Genomic DNA, 25,600 nt, shown 5'->3' with positions numbered 1-25,600 from the left:
ACGTCAAGTGCATTGCAATAGTATTAGCATGAGGTTACCAGGACATATAGCATAGTGGCTAAATTACTGTCTTCCCAAAAGAGACATAGCTGACATATAATCTATCATACTTGATAAGACAGTACCTAAACCTGAGAATTCTGGATGAGTCTTAGATCTAGCAGCATTCCCAATATACATACTTGTTTTTTTCCTATGGCAGTACATCTAGAACCAGCATTTCTGTAATATTTTATTGTCATTGTGTCCCATGACCTTTTCCACATTTTCTGAACATAGCATCAGTTTATTTATCCTCCTTCAGTCTATTATCACCTGCAAATGGTTATTCCTTTCCACATAAGGAAATGAAAAAGAATTGGGAGGTACAGCCCACTCCAAAACTCCAGACCTCCCTAGTAGTTTCACATGGAGATTTAAAAGCATAGTGACCAGAACAGAGCCCTGTGGAAGTCCACAGGGAAGAGCAGCAGTCCACAGCACCACCTTCTTCGAAAACCTATTGTGAGCAGAACAATCTGTGTACATCACTAAGTTTTGGGCCAAATCATCTCCTGCACCAACACATTTGGAATACAGATACCATGAAATCCTGTCCAGTCCAGTACTTCATTTGGGTGCAAGTAATGCTCAAACATGTAGCCCCTATACCATTTTTTAAAAATACATATAAATGAATGACGAACAAAATAATCTTTGAGCAGTCACAAATGATACTGTCACTGCCATACCATTAGTAGACTTCTAGCATAATTTCTAGCCCAATACAGGCAACTCCCCATTTGTGTGTGCTCTGTTTGCATGTGACCGAGATTTGTGCAGTGCTGGGAACCCAGAAATGGATCCTGGAAATGAGGAGCACCCTGGAGAGTCCTTCTGGCTCATGAGGAGACCTTCCTTGGAGCCCAAAGAGGACATCCTCTTCGGAGAGTCTCCATGCGAGGCTGAGGGGCTTTCTCAGCTGACATCCAGGGAAGCAGTGACTGCTTGGTGCTGTCCCACACATCAGCTGTTTGGTGGGGAAGCTGACTCACCAGAATACTCCCCATTTTACACAATTTTGTTTATGCGCACAGGGGGTTGGAATGTAACTCTTGTGTAAATGCAGAATCACCTGTACATGTTTTAGGGCAAGTCATTCTCATGTATGCTATCCCACACCAATAACTGTCATTGTACACATCATGAATAAGGAACTGGGATGTGCAGCAACCAATAAGATTTGAGCTACCCAAAAATGCCACTGCTGCATCACCAGAAGACTATCTCCTACAAAACGCCTTAGCATTGTGTTAGGCTTAACAGTAATTCTTTTGGAATGTATTTCTACAACTGCAGGGCCATCACCAAGAAAGCCCTTTCTCTTGTACCTGCCAACGTGATTGATCTTATTGGTGAGCATGCAAGTAGAACTTGCAGTCTTGAGCTTAACAAATGGGTCAGAGTGAAGATGGTTCTTTAGGTAGGCTGGCCACAGATTGTTTAAGGTTTTAAAGATTACTGCTATTAACTTTAACTGGGCCAGGAAGTGCATTGGCATTTTGCACAATTGGTGCAAAAATGGTGTTGTGCTTGGACTTCAAATATTTAGGCAGTTGCATACTGAACCATACTGAAATTTCCGAATCTTGTACATTTTCCAGAATAAACCACAGTCCATTAAGACTCTTGAAATGGTCTTTTGTTGCAAACTGAGACTGGTTGGGCATCTTGAGTGTAGTCAGCACTTATTGCTGCCACTTACTACCAAAAGGAAGACTTTAACAGGAATGGTTAGAGGTCCAGCACAACTCATATTAAAATTATTAGAAGGCAATTTTGAAAGGCCAATTAATCAGAAAAATCTAATTCTACTGCACTGGCAAAGTAATAGAATAGGATTACAGGCTTATCCTTCCAGAAAGAGATAAAAATTCATAAAGATTTTGTGTTATGAAGTATTCATGTTAAAATAGCAAGAAATAGAATGCTGCAAAGATAATCAAAAAGAAAAAAATGAGAACAGGAGCATGTACTCTCAAAATGTAAAACCTGTATAGGTAGTAAAGAAACAGACATCATATTAGTAAAATGTTGGGATGGGAGGATTGAGATTTTTTAGCTTCAGTTGGTGTTTAGTTCATGCCATTTTAATTTTCAGAGGAGCAGCATCTTTCAGGAAGGAAACTGGGAGCAAGAACAAATGTTTTTAATTGCCTTTATTACTCACTCCTAGAAAGAACTGTTCAGTTGTTTGGAGTGTATGCTTATCAAAAGTGAAGTGGAAAGAAGCCAGTATTCTATAAATTTGCATTGCATCTAGCCAACATTAATATTTTTTGTTGTTGCAATGAAACACAGGATCATCTGCATAGAAGTGCAGCTTATGGGGAAAATGTGTAAGGAATATTTATTTCAAAAGATTATAACCTTGCTTTTCTTTCCCATGGGATTTATACTCTGCTCCACGCAGGATACACAAGTATATTCGGCTAGTGAGTTCCTCTTCCTCCTTGCACTTTATTAATTCCAGCAGATTTTTAGTTCATACAAAGGGCAGCTGTAAAGAACAGCACGCTCACAGTTCCCTATCACGTGCTTCAAACAGCCAAACTGTTATCTACAGAAAGGGGGCGACGGCAAAGTGACAGTTCAGTTCACCAGTCTTATTTTTAACTGTACAAGGTTTTTCTTCTCTCTATATTTTAGTTTGCTCGTCCACTCTTCAAGCCACTAGCCACCTGTCTCCTTTTCAGCAGAGAGCACAAGGCACTCCTTTTTACTCAGCGATACCTGCTCTGAATGCAGCTCATGTAGCAAAGCAATGTCAATGTGAGAGAGGCAGCACGCACCATTCTGCAGCCAGAGGAAGATGAATTAAAAGGAAGCCAGGGCAATATGAAAGGGCACAGATGTGAGCATCTTCCTTGCAGGGGACCGCACAGTTCACTTGCTAGCTTGTAAATGCCAGAGGAAGGGGTTCTTTCCCTCCCTTCTCCCCCCCCCCACACTTATTGATATGGAACATGTAGAAGCATGTAGTGCTCAGTGTGCAATACACAAAGAACTATTAGTAGCAGTCTGTCAGTGTTTGAGGTTCCTAGCTTGACTTGCATCAGTCTGCTGACTGAATGAGCTTCACACATGAATTGATGAAGTAAAGAGGAGAAATGATGACACCAGCAAGCTCCAAGGCACTAGAATTCAATGAGTGACTTTACTCTCAGTAGGGCTCGGTTCACTCATCAGGGGATACCATCTCCCATTGAAGAGAGATACCAATGTATGAGTTTGAGGTGCAGGAGTAGACTATAGTCCAATCTTTTCAGGTCCTTGGGGTGTATTTTCACTGTATGAATGCAACACAGTTCCAAGAATTTAAATTTGTGTTCCAGCTGGATTGCTGGTATTGGCATAAACGGGAAGCAGGTGGCACTGTGTATAAACCACTGAGCCTCTTGGGCTTGCTGATTGGAAGGTCAGTGGTTCAAATTCATGTGACAGGGTGAGCTCCCGTTGCTCTGCTCTGCCAATCTTGCAGTTCAAAAGCACACCAGTGCAAGTAGATAAATAGGTATCGCTGCAGCGGGAAGATAAACGGTGTTTCCATGCTCTCTGGCTTCCGTCATGGTGTCCCATTGTTCCAGAAACATTTTAGTTGTGCTGGTCACATGACCTGGAAAACTGTCTGTGGACAAATGCCAGCTCCCTTGGCCTGAAGCAAGATGAGTGCCGTACCCCATAGTCGCCTTTGACTGCACTTAACTGTCCAGGGGTCCTTTACCTTTTACCTTTTTTTATTGGCATAAATATCAGTCTGCCATTGCTGCCTAGGGCAAAACAGTTGCCATTTTCTGTCAGTAGAAGAAATGTACATAGTAAGGAGAGAATGAGCAAGAGAGTTTAAATCACGGATGGAGAATCTGGTGTGCCTGATGGTAGACTACAGTTCCCATCATCTCTGACCATTGACTATGCTGGCTAGGGCTAATGGGAATTGGAGTCAACAACATCTGGAGGGCTCCAGGTTGCTTATCACTGATCTAAATGGAGTGCAAATATTAAAGTAAATGTACACTAATAAATAATGCAACATTTAACATCAAAAGAGTTTCACATACATCTAGCCTAGTTGTTTTACATGCTGTGCTGTTCCAAACCTATAAAGTTACCAGTTGTTTATTGAAAGCTTCAAGTAGGAGTAGTGAAAATCCCTGCATTGCTGCATGGAAATGTCATTTGGAATATATTCTAGGGAATGGAGACCCCAGATTGCTGCAGTCACAGTTTAATGTACTGTTCACTTCAGAAATGACACGTGTAAGAAGTATTCTTGCTTTGCAAATAAGCTTACTGTTAGTTTGGATTGTTTATATGGCTGTGAAAAGCATTTTTTGTTTCTTTAAAGCAATGACCAACTGTACAAATGTAAGTTAAAAGGCTTAGATGATAGACTACAGTTGCAAACAAACATAATAAGAGCAGATGAAGTTGTGAGACAATGTAAAAACCAAAATGCACTAAATCCCTTTTGCAAAAAGCATTTCCTCTGCCAGTCTGGAGTACAGAGGAATGCAAATGTAACGTAATGAACACAGTTGAATGCACAACATCAGTGATGCATGTCAAAGTGCAAATACAGCTCATAGTTTGAAATGGTGGAACAAAAGTTGTGGTTGAGCAGCCTGCAAATTGAAAGAGGGCCTATGCACTATTGATGGGAAGGGAAGTTTGGAGGGCTGGAGATTGTGGGTCAGGGAGCCAAACAGATACATGGGTTATACAGAGTTGATAAGTCTCATTCCAGACTCTTAACAAGAATGCTGCGAAAACTTTTGTCAGTTTTTGCTTCTCAGTCATGAAACAGAAGCTATGTAGGAAAGTTGAGGTTGTTATATTTCATATACTGTATAGCTTTGAACTAAACAGTCAGTCTCAATGAAGGCTTCCAAGTCCTCCTCTTCTTCTATGGCAATCACTCATAGCCGAGTAAGATTGTCTTCCATGAACACGGTCTTAGCGGTGTGTACAAAGCTGAAAGTGAATGAACTGCCGCTAAAACCTTATGTTCATTTTTCACATGGCCTAGTCCTCATCTGAAGACTGTAAAAAAAAGCCATGCTTCCCCTGCTCACCTCTTAAGAGCAGGGGTCAGCAAGGTTTACTTCGCCTGGGCCGGTTCACTCCAGCGGAGATCCCTCTGTGGGCCGGAACGTGTGTGTGCGTGCGTGACTGCGATTTCCAGTATCTGTGTCTGCGCAGACATGATTTCCGGTATCTGCGCAGATGTGATTTTCGGCACCTGAGCATGCGCAGATGCAGATGTGATTTCCGACACTGCGGAAGCGTGATTTCCGGCAGTGTGCTGGTTTAGCGCAGCGTGCAGGGACTCGCCGAGTAGGCGGCTCGGTTCGGGGGTGACTTGGGGGCCAGTTAAACGACCCCCATGGGCCGCTTGTGGTCCATGGGCCTTAGGTTGCCTACTGCTGCTTAAGAGGGTCTCTTCTCCAGTCTTCAGAGAATGGCTGGAAGTAGAGAGGCAGAAAAAGGTCCTCCTTTTACTTTGCAGACAAGCCCTGGATTCTTCCTACACCTTCTTTCCTTCATATAAATATATCTTTTTGGCACCACAGTTAACACGTATTAAAGACCTTTACAGCTGATGGCAGACCCACCTTGAGTGTCCAGTTTGCAAACATAAGACTTACCGTATTTTTCCATGTATAAGATGTCCTCATGTATAAGACGACCCCTAGATCTATTGGAAGTCTGGCGGGGAGGAATTTCTCTTCACACACTCTTAGGCGCAGTACTGCACCAAGAGCTCAGAAACTGCTTGCGCCTATGAAATTCCCTGTTGGAAAATGCACCTAGAACAATGGGAGTTTTGAGTGCTGCTTCAAAGTCCATGGCACCTTTAGTAAAGGCTGTTCTCCAACTGAAGCATTCACGGGCCAGTGATTGCTTGTTCAAAAGTCACCTAGTAAACTAAATGGCTGAACTGGATTTTTTTTTTTTTTACCCAGATCTCTCAAATGCAAGTTCAAAACAAAATCCATAGCACCACACTGTCCTTCTTAATAGCCCCAGGGCTAGTATATATTACTTCTATGGGGGTAATGTCTAAATCTGGCAGAAACAGAAGATAGATGAATGGTGTGGGAAGTCCCCACACTCTCACTGTTTTTTCCTATCTGATCTACCTGTGCAATTTGATAAGATTTAGATCTGCTGCAGCATGGAATCCAGCCATCGTGAAGTAGTATTAGAATTGGGCATGAGAGAATATTCAGAGTGGTTGTAATTTACATGTATTTTTTATTGATTTAAAGTATTTCCAGGCCACCTTTAAGAGTAAATCCACTCAAGGTGGATTAATAATATATATACAAGAACAGCATCAGTTAATGAATCATAATTATAATAGGATCCTAGAATAACACACATCCACCCACAGATATTAAAATGCAGTACAAAATACAGTGGTGCCTCAGGTTACAGACGCTTCAGGTTACAGATTCCGCTAACCCAGAAATAGAACCTCGGGTTAAGAACTTTGCTTCAGGATGAGAACAGAAATCGTGCAGCGGCAGCGGGAGGCCCCATTAGCTAAAGTGGTGCTTCAGGTTAAGAACAGTTTCAGGTTAGGAACGGACCTCCGGAATGAATTAAGTTCTTAACCAGAGGTACCACTGTATAGCTAAAATTGTTAACATCAATTAAGCTGCAATCCAAGTGAAAGGAAAACAAACTGACCTGATGGCCTTTCCTAAAAGCATCTAATGATGACTCCTGGATGGTAGTGCATTCCAAAGGTGTGTGCCCCTGGAAGAAAAAGGCAGAGTCTCTGTGATATATTCCCTACTGTTACAATCCCAGTTTTCTTCACTTTTTTGAAATTGGTGTGGAAAACAAGACCTATAGGCAAACTGAAAAATTCTCAGTGGCTTAAGATCTGGTTCACTTTTTCCTTTGAGGTTCATGTCTGCTAACAGAGAGAATTATTTGAAGATGGTCCACCACTGGTTTTCCCCATAAGGCTTAGTTTCCAGACCCTTAATTGTCTTATTTGCCTTTCTCTGCACACGTTCCAGCTTGTCAACATCTATGATTTCAGTCAGTCAGCCAGCTACAAATCCACCTAACAGTTACCTCGTTCAACCCACATTTTCCCAGCTTGCTGGTACTGTTGGCAAACAGGTTATCTTGGGAACTAAGCTATGTCTCTTACCCATTTTTGATGGTGCCAGTGCTGACCTTCTCAACAGTAATTCTTTATCTGTTGGTTTCCACTTGTCTAGGGTGGAAAGACACATCTTGTTATTCTGTGGGTGGCTGCCATAGTAAAGGTGTCCTATGCATCAATTGCCTAACCCCCATAATACTTGGGTGGCCACATTCTTAGCCATCTGAATTTATTGTCATCTTTAAAGGCAGCTCCACATAGAGCACATTACAGTAGTCCAGCTTGATTGCCATAAGTGCATGGGTAACCAAAACAAGGCCAGACCTTTCCTTATAGAGATACAGCTAGTGTACAAGCCTATCCTGGTGAAATGCAGTATAAGCCACCACTGCTACCTGCTCTTCCCAAGTTAGCACCAAGTCCAAGAGAACTCTTAAACCACACACAAAGTCCTTCATAGGAGGTGCAGCCACACATAAGGCAAGTTGTAGACCACTATCTGATGTACTCTGTGTCACTGCCCATAGTGTCTCAGCTTATTTGCCCTATTCACCTTAGAACCCCCTCTAGGCACTGGTTCAGTAATTGCACAGTTTCCTTGGGATTAGGAGATAGAAATCCGAGATATTGATGAGACTTTAGCCCAAACCTCAATCTGACTTCCCCCAACAGTTTTATGTAATTGTTAAAAAGTTGGGGGGGGGGGGCAGGATGGAACTTAGTGGCATTCCATGCACATACTTTCTTGACTTGCTTTCTCTCCCCACTTGTCTCCTGGTTGCTTCATTTTGCTTCTTCTAGTTTCTTAGACCACCCAGACTCTCTCCATCCCCAGTCACCCCACTTTCTGTTCAACTGTTTAGATGGCAGCCTCAGCCTCGTAAAGCACATAGAGTTGAAAGAGGAAGTGGTACAGTGTGTCACTCTTTCAGCTTCCTTCTGTGTACTTTCCAGTGCAGTGAGGGGAAGTAACCATGCTTGCCATCTCATGACAAATATGGCAGTGAGTGAAGGGGCTCCAAGGTTCATAGGTACCAGGGAAGGTCCTTAAGGGTACCATTGTACCCATGGGCCAGTGTTAGAAACTCATGTATATAAGCTAGGCATCAAAATGGCTCTTTAAATCAAGGTTATAGTCGCTAAAATGGAATGTCTAGCTGACATTTTGGGGTAAGACGGCTCTAAAGTCTTATGTTTTAAAAATGCTGGACTGACTGTGATTGATTTCCAATTAAACATCTGGCTAGTTCAGTTGATAACCTTGGGCTAGCTTAAGAACTTTGAGAACTTAAAGAAGAAAAGTCACTTGGTCCAGGGACAGTCCCCATATATATTGGCCTATTCCCGCCTCTTTTTCTTGATGGTGACTGCTGCTGCTCAGGCTGTACATAAAAGCCATTTTGGTTCCAGAAATTCATCCTGCGTGCAGATAAAATGCAACTGATAGAATTCTACAGGATGTGGTATTAGTGTGTGAAAACAGTCCAGATCCAGTGATCCCCAGGCACGTACCTCCAGATGGTGGCGACATCAGGTGCCATCCTGGCACCCAGGCATCTTCACTTGGTTGCGCCTTGTGCCTGGCTAATTTTGAACACTGCCATGGTCATCATGGTGGTAGTCCTGAGTCTAGTAGAACCAATAGAGTTGCACTCCTTCCTTCTATTCCCTCTCATAAGCCATCTACCAGGGTGATGTAAAGTCTTTCTATCATGAAACCAGGTCTGAAAGTAAACTGGAATGGATCTAAATCAGAATCATCCAACACTAACAGGATGGCAGATGTCTTCAGCTTGAGACAGAAGTCATCTATACCTATCTGATTCATTTGCTCCTTCTGTCCTGCTCACAGAGAGCTTCTCTATCACATGGTGTGTTAAAGCTTAAAACATTGTTTGCCAAGCACTTTTGAGATCCCCTCACAAAGGCACTAGAGAGAAGCTATGGGATTATGTAGATTTTATATTTATATCTCTTGAGGAATGAATGAATGAATGATGTTAATTAGGTCTTCAACAGAGAGAAAAAGTGGAAGTCTTCTTTCCAGGCACTAGGCACTCTTGGGCACTGTTGCACCTTGGCTCAACGATATACCCAGGAGCACCCCAGACCTCTGAATTTGAGTGACCCAGGGATGCTAAAACTAGGTCAAAGTTTGTTAGATTTACAGAAACCTACTGTTTCAGTGAGATAAGGTATCCTGCTAGAGGACAAAACAGACTCTTCGCATCTGCAAACTGAATTTCAAAATAGCATTTACCTTAACTGTTACTCAAAGAAAATCCCACCATCCTCATTTCAGTCATTGGGGAGCTGATATCTGTTCTTAACTACCTAAATTAGTTAGATTACATTTCAAATGATATATAAGGCTTACAGACAAGACGGGAGAGGAGCAGTTGTTCATTTGTGGATGACATATTTGGAAGAGATGTCTAATCAACAGAACTGAATCAAAATGGAATCTATACAGTTAACAAAGCACAAGGACACAGAACAACCAGGTCCGAGAGGCAAAAGGTTAACAGGCTCTAGTAGTGGAATGGAAAGACAGAGATGACTGTAGTTCGGCCAAAAGGAGTACCAAAAAGTACAGCATATTTCATATCCCCTCCTTCTCCCCAGTGTTAGAAACTGGGATAAGAATGCTAGGAGCCATGTGGCTCCTGAGACGTAGGTTGTGGGCACCAAAACAAAATGTCCAGGTGCCCTCCCTTTTTTTTGCTGCCCCCCTCCACCAGACCAGGCAGCCCTGCAGCCAAAATGAAAATAAAAATGCCTCTGGATGAATTGGGGTCTGCAAAATAGTGCTGCAGCAAAAGACGCATCTTTTGCTACATCTCTACCCCACCAAAAACCTGATTCACCCAGCAGCAGGGCAGTAAAAAATGTGTTTTAATTTTTTTATATATATAAAAAGTTCAGCCGGGTGAATCAGGGGCTGCTGGGTAGACACTAAACACCTGATTCACTGGGTACCACAGCAGCAGCAAAAAACCAAAGACGCATCTTTTGCTGCTGCGCTACCAGGTGAATCAGCTGTTTGGTGGGTAGAACGGTAGTAAAAGATGCACCTGGATCTCTCCATCAAGTCACAAATGGCTGGTTGCCAGTCGCAAGATGTGACTGGCACCCGCTAATTTTGAACCCTGCTTTTCCCTCCATCCAGTCATTTGCAGCTGCCTATTTGCAGCATACCTGACTTACAGATAAACCAATGGCCTCCTATAAGTAGTCTTGTGGTCACAAATCAGGCCAGTCATTGATATTATGGAGAATAGGCTGATGATTCAGATTTCTTTCCAAAGATAAACTTTTAGCGACTTCCAGCCACTTAGAATCCTATAAGTTAAGATTTTGCCCTAGTATTGGGTACACCCATCAAACAGTGGTGTTTAATTGGTTTCAGTATTCTAGATAAATAAGTTAAGATTTTGTCCTAGTACTGGGTTTTGTTTTTTAAAAAAGAGATATCTGGGTTGAGCAGTTACTCTTTCTCAGTGCACAAAACTAACATATTTGCATGATCATGAAGTCTTAATTTATTGGAAGGGCTGTAACTCAGTGGTAGAGTATCTGCTTTGTATGCTGAAGTTCCCTTGTTCAACCTCCAGGTAGGTCTGGGAATGAGCCCAGTCTGGAATCCAAGAGAGCCTCTGCCGATCAGTGTAGTACTGAGCTAGATGGTCTTACTGAATATAATGCAGTTTCCTATGTTCCTATGAGGGACGTGGGTGGCGCTGTGGTGCAAACCACTGAGACTCTTGGGCTTGCCGATCAGAAGGTCAGCGGTTCAAATCCCCGCGATGGGGTGAGCTCCCATTGCTTGGTCCCAGCTCCTGCCAACCTAGCAGTTCGAAAGCATTCCAAAAAAGTGCAAGTAGATAAATAGGTAGCTTTCCAGCGGGAAGGTAAACCGCGTTTCTGTGCGCTGCTCTGGTTTTGGCGTTCCGTTACGCCAGAAGCGGCTTAGTCATGCTGGCCACATGACCCGGAAAAACTGTCCTCAGACAAATGCTGGCTCCCTCAGCCTGTAAAGTGAGATGAGTGCTGCAACCCCAGAGTCGTCTGCGACTGGACTTAACTGTCAGGGGTCCTTTACCTTTACCTTTATGTTCCTGTGACATGCACATTAACTTGACTGTTTTCTGTTGTCCAAGTGCCCAGAAACATTGAGGGCTGTATGTAGCTTGTGATTTTGCACTACCAAAAAACACTTCCACTGGAGCAATGTGGAGCACCCAGTTTTTGCTGATCTTGCTTCATACTGAACCATTTTATGAGTGGGGTGCAGTTTGCACTGAGCTGTGTGGGATAAGCAAAAATTGGATACCTGGTCTTTCATGAACAGAAGTAGTTTCTGCTAGGTGTAAAGTCATAATTGTGTGTGCATGTGCCTACTGAAGACCATCCTTTTTCAACAAGTATTTTACATGCAGATTTTTTATGACAGTCTGCATCTGTGTTGGATTTGACACCCTCACAAATAGTAGTGTTTATTAGATTGTTTTGGGATGTTTTATGGGATGTGATTCATCAAATAAATAAATGGAATTTGTAATGTTAACTTTTTACTTAATATGTAATATGGCATCTCCAGGGATGATTGGGAGAGATTACTTGTTTGAAATCTGGTGAGCCGCTGCCAGTTGTTGTAGACAGTATTGAGCTACATTGACCGGTGGATCTGATTCCGTATAAGGAAACTTCCTATGTTCCTCCATTAGGGCAAAGCTTTTCTGCTGTTCAGAAGCAAGAATTTTTCTGGCATGGATAGAAGTTTCAAACTTTGGCTTTGTAAATTCAGACTTTAGACATCTGAGGAGCATTCTGAAAGAGCAAAAATTTTCTTCAGTATTTGAGCATATGCATGTGTCACATGTTTGCTTTGCTTCTTCTAGGAGGAGGTATGTGTGTTCTCTTCATGGAGAAAAAAAAAGAAAGCTTGGCAATGACTTTGTATAAAGATAGACAGTTAGAACCATTTGTTAGAACCATTTTATTGCTTGGTGTTGAGCATGGAGGTGTTTTCTTACAGAGGACCTTCCAAGTATGTTCCAAACTGTGGCTTAAAATGTCTTTAAAATTGCAGCTTATTGTTGGGAAAAGCACCCCCAAATTTATTTCTTATAACTTTTAGAGAAGAGCTTGTGAACTGTTTGTAGTCTTAGTCTCTGATTCTGCTGTACATATTCTGTAATCTTGTTAATAATATTTTAAGCAAATTTCCTGGCTTTCATCTACTGAGGCAATGTATTCCCCCACCCATCTAGCACCACAGAGTTCTCAACATGAGCCACAGAAGATGGACTTCAGGGTAGAGGGGTTGGGGGTATCAGTTGACCACATAACACCATGTTTGTCTTTCTTCTTTAGTGACCTAACCAGGCATGAGAAGATGGAGGGGCATGAATTTGGTAGAGGACAACTGAATTTGCCTTATCCAAATTTACAAGCACTTAATTTTTAATTCCTACAAGACTTTGTCACATTATAAGAAGTGAAAGCTATATTTTATTTGCTCCACTCTTTAAGCCCCCAACCAACTAGTCCTATTCCAGTGAGGTTTGTTATTTTCCAAAACACAATAAGGGCCAAAAGCATGGGCTCCTGTATTTCCAGCAAAACTGATCGACTACAAACAGTGGGTCCGTTTTATTTGGGATGTGTTTAGGAATTTTGTGATGGGCTTCTCTCCGCATGATCATTATTTCTTCAGACTTGTGTGTATCATGTGTCACTCCAATCCATTGTTATTTCTTCCTTTTGCAGTATGTAGTGGAAGATCAGGGATCGGCAAGGTTTACCTCGCCTGGTCCGGTTCACTCCAGTGGAGATCCCTCCATGGGCTGGATCGTGCATGTGTGTGAGTGCGTGCACCCGCGATTTTCGGTGTCCGCGTCTGCACAGACTCGTTTTCTGGTGTCTGCATCTGCGCAGACACGATTTTGGGCGTCTGTATCTGCGCAAACATGATTTCCAGCGCCGCGGAAGCGAGTCCCTGCGCCACGCTACGCTGGTTTAGCACTGCATGCAGGGACTCGCTGGGCGGGCGGCTTGGTTCTGGGGCAGCTCTTGGGTTGGTTAAACGACCCCCGTGGGCCGCTTGTGGCCCATGGGCCTTAGGTTGCCTACTCCTGTGCAAGATCTGTATTCATGAGATCTTGCTGTTCTTGTCACATCTTGTGAGGTGTTCATAATCAGTGATACACAAGTGCTGCTATTGTCACTGGGTTTCCTCAAAGGTTCCTAACCATGGCTAGAGCAGAGTCTGAGAATCAGATTTGTATCTTGCAGGCTCTGGGTCAGAGAGTCTGGGTGTCTGTACAATGTTTACTTCATTGAAGAAACTTGCCCTAAGAAAGAGAATGAGAATGAATTGAGAAGGATGAGTGTTGGGGGTGAAATCCTTACCATATCAACTTTGTCAATCTGTGTACAAGTAGCTGAGAAATAGAAAGCTTGTTCCTGCCATATTTTTCTTGAGCCTTGTCTTGGTGTACTATAAGAGGTCTTGAACTGCAGCAGATGATCTGACCAAAGCACGTAGGCTGAAGTAAGCATAGCTTTAAAGCTGCCATTCAGAATTGTGTTAAGTGTAATGTTGTGCTCTCAGCTTCAACCTCACTGTTTAATTAAGTATTTGCAGTTTAAGGGCAAAACCTTCCTTAGTGAAGACCACCACAATGCCATCTAGAATTCAGAGCAGATTTTGAAGGCTACTCTGATTATACAGGTGGTGAGGAAAATGTGTACATAGTAGTGTTTGGAGATGTTGGCATCTATATGTGTGTGTTTGAGTTTTGAGTAGCACTACCTACCCAAAGTGTACATGGGGGGGGGGGGGGAGCCATGTGCCAGGTTCAGATCTGGTGGTGTAAAAATCAAGGGGGAAATGGGCCTTCCTTGAATGAGAGTTTGCTGCTCTAAATTTCCACACAAAGTCAGATTGTGACTAGACTTTCTGGCATTGCCTTGAAGGTTGTTCCTTTGCTTTGCCTTACTAAAAGTACTGTTGTACTTGAATCAGTTTCTGTTACATGGCTCCATTTTCACACGAAAATTGTTTTAAATACAGTGGTACCTCAGGTTAAGTACTTAATTCGTTCCAGAGGTCTGTTCTTAACCTGAAACTGCTCTTAACCTGAAGAACCACTTTAGCTAATGGGGCCTCCTGCTGCTGGCGCGCCGGTGGAGCATGATTTCTGTTCTCATCCTGAAGCAAAGTTCTTAACCCGAGGTACTATTTCTGGGTCAGCGGAGTCTGTAACCTGACACGTATGTAACCCGAGGTACCACTGTATTGAACTCATATAAGTTTCTTGTTAGGTTGTTTACCAACTGTATTTATTATTTCAATTGTAAATTTGTGATTTATGGGTAAGATTCTTGTGTGTGCAGAGATGACCACAAAACTGTTTTTTTTTTTCTTTTGAAAAATCATTTTAGCAAAACATAGTGCAGCTCCAGTTTGTAGGGTGCAGGGAGGCAACAACAGCATTAGCGGATGTAGAAGTAGCTGGAATGAGAAGCTTTTGTGCCATTAATAACAGTTTTGGCTGGCAGCCAAGACTCAGAGTGTGGGATTAGCCTGAACAATCAAGACTGCAGGATCAAAACAAGGAGGCAGGAACAGCGAGGTCACACTGCTGCCATCTGCGTTGCCGCAGTGCTGGGAGGGGAACGGAAAAAGATGGGGGCAGGGCTGAATGAGAAACGTGCTGCTCATAGCTGCAGCCTGGAAAGCACCTCACTATCTTTTAGAAAGCTAGTCTTTTAAATTGAGAAAGAAACTGGTGCTGCTTGGAGATTAAAATGCCTTCCTACAGCTTACATAGAGCAACAAAACTGTAAAGGGAAGTGTGCCTGGAGAATGTTGCCAATATTTCTGATGTTTATCCCTTATATTATCAAGCTGCACACACTCATCTTTTAAATGTTTGGTTTAGTATAGCAAAGGTTCTTGTTTCCGAACAGTATTTATATTTCAGTATTGCTTAAATGTGTAGTACAATATCTTCTCACAACTATATTTTTAGGATATTATTTTGGACATAGGTCATTTTGTAACATGCATTCAGACTTCTCAGTAATCTAAGGAAATATTTTTTGTTGATCAGGCTGCTGTATGTAAGTGATTGAAGCTATTTTGACTTATCTCCCTGTTCATGAGGTTTCTCCAGGCACACATTGTTTGAAATAGGTGGAAGTAGATGCCTTGCTTAAAGCTTGTCATCTCTGAAAAGTATTTTTCAGAAGGATATTTTAAGTGTTCTGAAGACAATTGCATTGTATCTTTTTGGGGCTAAAAAATGATATCCACATAGTATACCATAGTTATAAATGCAGAGGCAGAAATTTCACAGCAGAGTGTCTTAGTGCGTGCTAAAAATATTCCTGTCTAGTGCAGTTTACTCTCAGCATTCTTTTGTCTGACTGCCTTTGAATGCCCTAATTGAGGTGGGGTTGAAGGCAGTGTGTATGTTAGCTGAATAGCTGAACTCAGTTGTTCAGCAGTGCTCTATTTTTTTGCTTTTCAGTTTTTTCTATAACACAAATCTAAAATTTGGGATGCATTTTATAAAAGGTTTCCAATTTTCTGTGACATAGTTCTAGTTTATCCAGTACATCCATCCACCAAACTGTTTTAAAAGCTTTTTTGCAAATGAGGTTGGACCAAAGTGGCAGCAACGGTTTCTAATTTGCCAGTGATAGAGCTTGGGGAGCTTGCAAGTTTTAAGGAGTCATGCATGTTTTATGTGTTACTGGGGGCAGGGGGAAATCATTTTTGCTTGTACGTCCCATTATGAGGATTCTTGGGCTTGAAATGCACTGAGGTTCCTTCCACTTCTCTTGTATCAAATAGATTTTTTAAAAAAGTTTCTTCTTGGTGGTGCTACCCTTTTAAAGTATGCGGTTAGCTTTTTGGGTAAGCAGATCCTTCTGCAGTTTTTCGTTTACCTCCTTGAAGGAGACAGTTTTATATATTGCAGTGGCTGAAAAGAGCAATTACTGCCTTTCCTGTTTAACAGTGCCAATTTTTTAGGGCCCAAAAGGGGGGGGGGGATTTTCAGAATTTGATTCCAGCCAATTGGGGAACATGTGAGTAAACTGATGTCATAATGCTACCTTGACAGATTTTGAGGTAGGTTGGGTAGAAGTACATCACATTACTTTTCTCTCCCCCTCCCTTTATGAAGACCTTTCTCCTTTTTCAATTCTTTATCAAAAAATATTCCAAGTTCATCTCTAGTTTTAGACTAGAGCATATAAGCAATTCCTTTGTGACATAGAACTGTGTTTACTCTTGATTTATTTTTATACTTTGATTCACTGCATATTTGGCTAAAAGGTGCAGAGAGAGCTGGCCACCGCTGGAAGCATTTGATTGTGTGCAGGTTTATGTGTAACTTGAAAATGGAAAAAAGTGTTCACCATAAATAATTTTTGGATGTGGCCATTGTTAAGTGGCTAGATTTCTTTATTAAATTGAAAGGAAAGCAGAGTTTCATGCCCCCAAATTCCTGGTTTGAAGTAACACATGGCTCTTTAAAAACACCTCTCCCCCCAAACTGTGTTAATCTTCCTGGCTTGTAAACCAGTGCTAGTATTGCATGCTTCCTGAACATGTATTAGATGGGGAAATTGTACATAAGTCTCAAAGAAGCTTTTGTTTAGCTACATTTTCAGAAGCCTAGGTTTAGTCTCCACCATTTTTCCTTAGTGTGAAATGTTTCAAATCTGTTTGGCAGTGATGGCAAAGCAAGCAGAAATTAATCTGTTTTCTAGGATAACTGCAGTGAAGCATGCACGGGGGAAGCCTCTGTCCTGCATGTTGTTCTCTCATTACCAAAGAATCTTACCCATCCTCCACTCACGTAAACAGAGCTGGGGAGCATCTCCTCTTTAAACAGAGAGCTCAGTGCTGCATGCAGCATTCTAGTGGCAGACTGGCTGAGAGCCATCCTGTCTTTCCAGCCAGCCCAGTGCCTCATTTACTTACCTTCCATTGGCAGGCTGGAAAAAAGGGTGGGGGTATCTTTCAGAATTATCCCTTGAGGTTTGGGTATTTCATAGTTGTGCTGAAAATTCAGAGGAACTTGATCCTCCTTTGTCTGCTGGAGAGAGGGCATGAGGAGCAGCTGGCCGAGTTGGTGGGTTAATTTCAAATGCTGAATACTCTGCTGCTTTGTGTTGGTTGAAAAGCAGACAGATAACGTTCTTTGAATATTTTCAATATGAGTTGGACTGAATCCTTGTGTCTTTGGGCCTTGGGGAGTGTGGAAAAACCCAGGAGTACAGCTTCTCGGTGCTTGCTGAACCAGTTTTTTAATCACACCACTGGTTTTCTGCGGGGAAGATGTTGGTGTAATTAAGAGTGCCCCGTGGTAGCAATCTACTGATCTGAATGGAGTAGAAAGCTACCAACAGCTTTTGATGGTGCTTGTGTTTGGGGATCATAATACAAGCCTTTCTAGCCAACGCTGCACTACTCGTATCTTCCCTTTGTGCATATAGCTTGGGGAAGCTCCGTGCCTCTCCCCAGGGACAAGCCAAGATGATGCATCAGAACAACAAATGTGTGGGCTGCCTACACTTGTAACAGCTTGTTTGATCTGGAGCAAAATAAAACAGGGAACTTTCTTTGCTTTAGGCTTATGTAGTCCAATCTGTCCTGCACATCCTTTTTCTACGAGTTTGCTATGGGGAAACCCCCCAAAGACCTACATTTTGCTAGTTTAAATTCACCTTATATGGTCGTAGGTCATATCCCTTGAGCTCTATTACACACTGTGGCCTGCCTGATCATGAAATTGTCTGTTTTATGCAGGAGACACAATGGTTGCCAGCTCCTCTAGCTAGCAGGAAAGACATGGGCAAATAGCCAGCAAACCCCACACTCCACCCCTTTGGAGTTTGGCTACAATAGGTTACTTGACAGTTTGCCTTTTGTGGGATGGGTGGGGTGAAGTAGAGACTGAGGGAGCTAGACAGCCTTTTTGAGAAAAGCTTGCTGCAGAAATTCTTGAGCCATTCAGATCATCAAGTTGAAATATTGTGATTTTATTTTCCATTTCAATATAACACTGAATATTATAACCCTTTAAAACTTAGGAAGTTTTTAGGGTTCTTTAAGGTAAAGGGACCCCTGACCATTAGGTCCAGTTGTGGCCGACTCTGGGGTTGTGGCGCTCATCTCGCTTTATTGGCCGAGGGAGCCGGCGTACAGCTTCCTGGTCATGTGGCCAGCACGACTAAGCCGCCTCTTGCGAACCAGAGCAGCACACGGAAACACGGTTTACATTCCCCCTGGAGCGGTACCTATTTATCTACTTGCACTTTGACATGCTTTCGAACTGGAAAAACACACACAGAGAGACACACGGTCACACTGCACAGATGTTATAACTGGTCAGAACCTGTACTGGTACTGTGTTCTTGTATAACATGATAGAGGTGATAGGGGAATAGCACAGTTCATTGCTTGGCCTCAGGGATGTACAACAGGAATGTGAAGACTCACTTCAAAGTAGCTGTCAGGGGTTCAGGAGCAGAGGCAAGGGCAAGGGAGGAAACAGAGAGCGAGGGGGAGGAGGCAGAAGAAAAGATGAGTGATGACGACGACCCGAGATCTCCGAGTCTTTCCAGTGAATCAGAAGATTCACAGAAAGGAGCACCAGTGGCCAGGGCAAGGGGGGAGCCTAGGGGGACACCCCAGGGAGATAGAGCCAGAGGGGACTCAGAGGGGAGCAGTTGGAAATCGGGACCAGCGTCACCGCCAGAGAGCAGGGAAGAGGAAGGGCGCCAGGGGTCAAGCGCTGGCAGCTCACAACAGGGGGGAGGGCACGAGTCAGGAGTGGCCACACCTCCATCGGGGAGCGAAGAAACGGTCAGACGGAAGGTGGAAGGTTGGGCGCGCGCACCAAGTTCAAATGCACAGGAAGGTGGCGCAGTAGGCAGCCCGGAAAGGGAGCCAGGTCCTAAAGCCCGCCGAAAGGAGGGAGAAGAGTCAGGGGGGTCAGCGTCAGAGGAATCCCGGAAGGAAGAGACCCCGGGGGGCAGAGGGACCCAGAGAAGAACAGTCAGGCGGAAAAGGTGGAGCAAGGCTAGGATATTAAGTTGGTGTACAAAGGGCGGAGACTCAGATGGAGCTTCGCCGATCTAACCATGAGACGTAGAGTTGCACGCAGCAGCTTGAGAATGGAAACTGTAACTCAATAAAGACTTTTATTTAATGATCGCTGGCTAGCGTGATCCTCTGTGAGCTAGGATCTGGAAGCAGCTCTGACAGTAAGCTCCATCTCCAAATTGTGGGCATCTACGTCCTCGCGGAGAGGAGAGAAAGCGGGTGCCTACTAGCGAGCTCACGAACGGCAGACAACATGACGGCCGAACAGCAGATAGTGGAACTCAGAGAAGCAGTGACACGACTGAATGCCGAGGCTCTTGCATCCAGGAAGAGAGAGGAGGACGCAGCTGCCGCCTACAGGGATCTCCAGGTCAGGTTGGAAGTGCTTACGAAGCAAGGGCAACTGACACCCAAACCGGAGGGGATTGGGTTGGGGAGACGAACAGGCGGTCTGGTCTCTCACTTCGATGGGAATTTGCAACAGTACCCCAACTTTAGAGCAGATGTAATGTGTGCACTGCAACTGCTGAACAAAGACTTTAGAGATGAGCAAGAGAAAGTGGGATTCATCATGTCCCATTTGCATGGAGATGCTAAAGCATGGCTGCGCAATTTGTGGAGAGATAAGGATCCGGCGCTCCAAAATGCGGATGCCTTTATTAAAGCGATGGATGGGTGCTTTTTATCAAGCATTGACGTGGATCTTGCTCGGCAGGAGATACATGGACTGAAGCAAGGGAGGGCCAGCGTAAGGCAGTACCATGCCCGCTTTTTCGCTTTGGTCAGTGCCCTGGAATGGGACAGAGATTCGGCTCCTGTAAGAGACCTGTTTTGGGAGGGATTGCACGGCTCGGTTAAAGATGAAATTGCGAGGGGGGAGAGACCCCGGACCACGCAGGAGATCGTTCAGAGGGCGCTGGCGGTGGGGGTGCAGCTGGAAGGACGTCCGTGGAGCAGGGACGAAGGGCGTGGAGGGCGCGAACCAGCCAGGGGCTCCTCCTTCCTTCCCAGAGAAGCAGCGCGTGCGCAATCCACGCCTCCGCCAGGAGGAGGAGCGGAACCTATGGAGGTTGGAGGTGCAAGGGCTCAGTCAGCAGCCAGAGCCCTAGCACCGGCAGCAGTGAAAGCGAAGCCTCCTAGAGGGAACAGGAAGTGTTACATCTGCGATGATCCACAGCATATGGCGAAAGAGTGTCCCCAGAGGCTCCACAAGCACACTGCAGCCTCAGCAATGGTAACTGCAGCAACGCAGCAAGGACAACCACAGCAGGGAAACGAAGGAGTCTGGTTGGAAGAAGAGGCACTGGGGCCCAGCCAGACGTGTCAGTGAAGCAGTCCCCAGAGATTTTACAGCCCATGGACCCCCTCCCGCCCAAACCGGTAGTGAAGCTCACCGCGTCGCTCCAGCTGCCCAATGGAATCACCATGGACGTGCCAATCACCATTGACTCCGGAAGCAATGCGGACTTTATAGGGCAGGACTTTGTCGACCGGCACGCTATACAGTTGCTGCCTGCCACGCTGCCCCTGCAGGTTGTCACGGTGGATGGCAGGGAGCTGCTAGGGGGGCAAGTGGTGAAGCAGACGCCACCAATGGTGATGCGCCTTGGGAATCACAGGGAAATCATCAGCTTCAATGTCACTCAACTATCGGACACGCCCATTGTATTGGGCATGAGTTGGCTGGACAAGCACAGCCCGACGCTGGCTTGGTACCAGAGGCAGCTGACCTTCGGCTCTTCCTTTTGCGCTGAACACTGCATCGTGCCCAGGCAGGAAGGAGGGGAAGAGGAGTCACAGCTGCAGCTAGGCACGCTGCAAGCGGTTCCCCACAAGTACGCGGAATTTTTGGAGGTTTTCTGCGAGAAGGAGGCAGACAGGCTACCCCCCCACAGACCATATGACTGCAAAATTGACCTGCTGCCGGGGGCGGCGCTGCCCAAAGGGAAGCTGTATTCCATGTCTGAGGACGAACTGCAGGAACTCAAAGAGTTCATAGATCATAATTTGGAGCGCGGTTTCATCCGAGAGTCCAAGGCAGCGGGGGGCAGTCCGGTATTCTTTGTTAAGAAGCGGGACACGCCCCAAAAAAGACTTGTAGTGGACTTTCGCATCTTGAACAGTGTGACCAAGCCATCGGACTTCCCCATGCCCCGAATCGACGACCTCCTCGCAAAGGTACGGAAGGGCAGAGTGTTCACCAAGTTGGACCTGCGAGGGGCATACAACCTCATTCGCATGCGGGAAGGAGATGAGTGGAAGACAGCCATGTTCACGCCCCTGGGCACCTACGAATATAGAGTTATGCCTTTTGGATTGCAAAATGGCTCCCACGTTTTTCAAGCTTTCATGCATCACGTGTTGGCGGGGCTCCTCTACAAGACGTGCGTCTGTTTCTTGGATGACATCCTGATCTTTTCGGAATCGCAGCAGGAGCATGACAGACACGTCAAGGAAGTGCTGAGCAGGCTACAGCAACATAGGCTTTACGCCAAGCTGGAGAAGTGCCAATTCGACGTGACGGAGGTGGATTTCCTGGGCTACAAGTTGTCTGATAAAGGGCTCGCCATGGACAGCGCCAAGGTCCGAGCAGTGTTGGATTGGAAAAGCCCACGCAACCGGAAGGAGGTCCAACGGTTTGTCGGCTTCGCGAACTTCTATCGCAAGTTTATCAAAGGCTTTGCGATGCAGACAGCGGCCATCACGGATACGCTCAGCTCCAAGAAAAAGAAGTTCATCTGGACAGAGCAGGCGGAGCAGTCCTTTCAGGCACTCAAGCGTCTCTTCGCGTCGGAAGAGCAGCTGCTTCATGTCAACCCCAGCAGGCCGATGAGGGTGGAGACAGACGCTTCAGACAGAGCCGTGGGAGCAGTCCTGCTGCAGAAAGACCCGCAGGGGGTTTGGAGGCCGGGAGCGTTTTATTCAAGGAAGCTCAGCAAGTCAGAACAGAACTACACCATCTGGGACAGGGAGTTGCTGGCCATTCATGCAGCGTTCAAAGCGTGGAGGCACTTCCTGATCGGCGCCAAGCACACGGTGCAGGTCTGCACGGACCACAAGAATCTAGAGCACTGGCGCACGGCACAGTTCCTGAACCAGAGGCAGATACGTTGGGCTGAGTTCTTTGCGAATTTCGACTTCCGAATAGAATATGTCCCGGGGGACACCAACATCATGGCGGATGCTCTCTCCCGTAAGCCACAGTATCTGGAGGAGGCAACGCCAGCGGCCGCCATGCACATCTTCGCACCGACAGTGTGGGCGTGCGCGGCGGCAACAGTTGACCTGGATGCGGTGCGACGAGCGTTGCAGGATGACTCCTTCGCGCAAGCGAAGATGGCAGAGGTGCACAGGGGCACGGCAGCGACCGACGAGTTCCAGCTGCGAGATGGTTTGCTCATCCGTAAAGGGGCCATCTACGTGCCGGGAGACGAACTTCGCGCCAAGGTACTGCAGCAGCTGCACGACGCGCCCACTGCCGGGCACTTTGGCAAGGAGAAGACGGTGGAATTAGTAGCCAGAGACTTCTGGTGGCCCGGAATGAGAGGGGAAGTCGCGGACTACGTGGCGAGGTGTGACACCTGCCAGAGGGCCAAACCAGTGCACAGACCGCCGGCCGGACTGCTGGAACCGCTGCAAACTCCGTTCGAACCATGGGAGAGAGTGGCCCTGGACTTTGTCACGGATCTGCCCAGCTCGAGGGGCAAGACGGCTGTGCTGGTGGTGGTGGACTTGTTCTCCAAGATGGCACATTTCATTCCGTGTGCGAAGGTGGCCACGGCGGAACAAACCGCCAAACTGTTCATAGACCACGTGTTCAAGGTTCACGGTCTGCCGCGGTCTATTCTGTCCGACCGAGGGCGACAGTTCATCTCGAACTTCTGGCAGAGGCTGATGGGCTTCCTGAACGTCAAGATCAACCTGGCTTCGGCTAGACACCCGCAGACCAACGGGCAAGCGGAGCGGGTCAATGCCATCATGCAGCAGTACCTGAGATGTTATGCGAATCAACAGCCTGCGACGTGGGTGGATTACCTGCCTCTCGCCGAGTTCGCCTACAACAACACGAAGCACGTGTCCACGGGGGTCACGCCGTTCTTCGCCAACAACGGGAGGCACCCCAGAACCTTCCCGGGACTGGAAAGAATGGGGGAGGGGGAGCCGCAGACAGCAGATGCGTTCGCGTCGGAGTTGCAGGAGGTCCACGATCAGCTGCGGCGGCACCTGGAGCTGGCTAAACACGCATACAAGGTACAAGCGGACAAACACAGAAGGGTTGGCGAAGAGATCCATGTGGGAGACTGGGTCTGGTTAGCAGCCCACGCAGTGCCGGCCAGGTCGTTGGCGAAGAAGAAACTAGGGCATAAACAACTGGGGCCCTACCAAGTCGAAGAACAGGTCAACCCGGTGGCTTTCAGGCTGGCTCTTCCGGAGGGTTCCAGAATGCATCCGGTGTTCCACAGATCGGTGCTCACTCCCTACAAGGCACCTCACAGGTTTCAGGAACCAGGAACGGCACCGGGTCCGCTCCGAGAGAGAACCGGGCAAGGGGGAGTGGCACAGGAGGAGCGCATCAACGAAGTCACGGAGATTTTGGACTCCAGATGGGGGGAAGAGGGGGTAGAATACCTTCTCGCCAAGGAGGGCACCCCGGCCAGTGCCAACAGCTGGGTGCCAGGCTACGCTTTAGACGAACCTCTGCTCAAAGAAGAGTTTCATGCCCTCTTCCCACATAGGCCAATGCCAGCAGACTTTTTCGACGACTGGCTTTTCACGCCCACGCTTTCAGCCAGCACGTTCCGGGGGTTCGACTCGGACGAGGAACCGACACGAGACGCCCGTTCCCCGGAGGGGTCACCCTCGGGATCTGCTTCAGAACCCTCGTATTGGTGGGATGATCGACCAGAGGAGCAGTTCCGCAGAAGGTGGCTGGAGGGGCCAGGACGAGCAACGTCTCCAGAAGGCAACGAGGGAGAGACGGACATGGACGTTTTCGGGGACGACCCGGGTTTCGAGCACGGCGGCACAGAGATGGAAGCGGAGGTGACCGTCGTCAACGAGAGCAGGGAGGAAGAACCGGAAGACTTCGGATGGCGGCCCGACACGGGAAGCGAACTGTATCCGACATTCGTCCCCCTGACACAGCAGCACCCAGATCCCGCACCGGAAGGAGGGGAGGGGGGAAGAGGGGGCTTCGAGGGGGGGATGGATGTCAGGGGTTCAGGAGCAGAGGCAAGGGCAAGGGAGGAAACAGAGAGCGAGGGGGAGGAGGCAGAAGAAAAGATGAGTGATGACGACGACCCGAGATCTCCGAGTCTTTCCAGTGAATCAGAAGATTCACAGAAAGGAGCACCAGTGGCCAGGGCAAGGGGGGAGCCTAGGGGGACACCCCAGGGAGATAGAGCCAGAGGGGACTCAGAGGGGAGCAGTTGGAAATCGGGACCAGCGTCACCGCCAGAGAGCAGGGAAGAGGAAGGGCGCCAGGGGTCAAGCGCTGGCAGCTCACAACAGGGGGGAGGGCACGAGTCAGGAGTGGCCACACCTCCATCGGGGAGCGAAGAAACGGTCAGACGGAAGGTGGAAGGTTGGGCGCGCGCACCAAGTTCAAATGCACAGGAAGGTGGCGCAGTAGGCAGCCCGGAAAGGGAGCCAGGTCCTAAAGCCCGCCGAAAGGAGGGAGAAGAGTCAGGGGGGTCAGCGTCAGCGTCAGAGGAATCCCGGAAGGAAGAGACCCCGGGGGGCAGAGGGACCCAGAGAAGAACAGTCAGGCGGAAAAGGTGGAGCAAGGCTAGGATATTAAGTTGGTGTACAAAGGGCGGAGACTCAGATGGAGCTTCGCCGATCTAACCATGAGACGTAGAGTTGCACGCAGCAGCTTGGAGAATGGAAACTGTAACTCAATAAAGACTTTTATTTAATGATCGCTGGCTAGCGTGATCCTCTGTGAGCTAGGATCTGGAAGCAGCTCTGACAGTAGCCCTCTCTCAAAGTAGTGTTCTGGTTTCTCAGTTGTCTTTTGGTCTGCTTCAGTTTGCATTTGAATAGTCTTCCTTTTGGGTGCCAACACTGACATTGTCTTTCCCAATAGTAAACTGGACCATGTTCTTAGTTGTTATTGTTGTTGTCGATGTTGTTGTCGATGTTAATTATTATTAACAATACAAAGTGGTAATAGTATTATATTTAAATACCACCCATCCTTCCATAGGAGCAGTAGTGAGAATTAGGGTCACAAAACTGCTGCATTTCTGTAACCTCATTTTTTTGTTGCCTATGCTTCTCTGAAATACTTTCCCATGAGTCAA

At 46.3% G+C, this 25,600-nt stretch overlaps 1 protein-coding gene and 1 long non-coding RNA gene across 4 annotated transcripts in view; one reads left to right on the top strand and one right to left on the bottom strand.

The window, feature by feature from the left end:
- The window catches only part of ANKRD11 (ankyrin repeat domain containing 11), a 199,015-nt gene that overhangs the window by 61,683 nt on the left and 111,732 nt on the right, over window positions 1-25,600 (top strand). The gene's annotated exons all lie outside the window — the stretch shown is intronic.
- LOC308483741 lies at window positions 5,429-18,250 on the bottom strand. Its single transcript, XR_013989771.1, has 3 exons — window positions 17,169-18,250; window positions 6,736-6,804; window positions 5,429-5,504 (listed from the first exon to the last, which is right to left on the bottom strand). It is a non-coding gene; the product is annotated as an uncharacterized lncRNA (long non-coding RNA).

Source organism: Podarcis pityusensis (assembly GCF_964106645.2).
Source record: "Podarcis pityusensis genome assembly, chromosome: 8".
Classification (NCBI taxonomy): Eukaryota; Metazoa; Chordata; class Lepidosauria; order Squamata; family Lacertidae; genus Podarcis; species Podarcis pityusensis.
The sequence above is the reverse complement of the archived record's forward strand: the minus strand, read 5'-3'. Positions and strand labels throughout refer to the sequence as shown.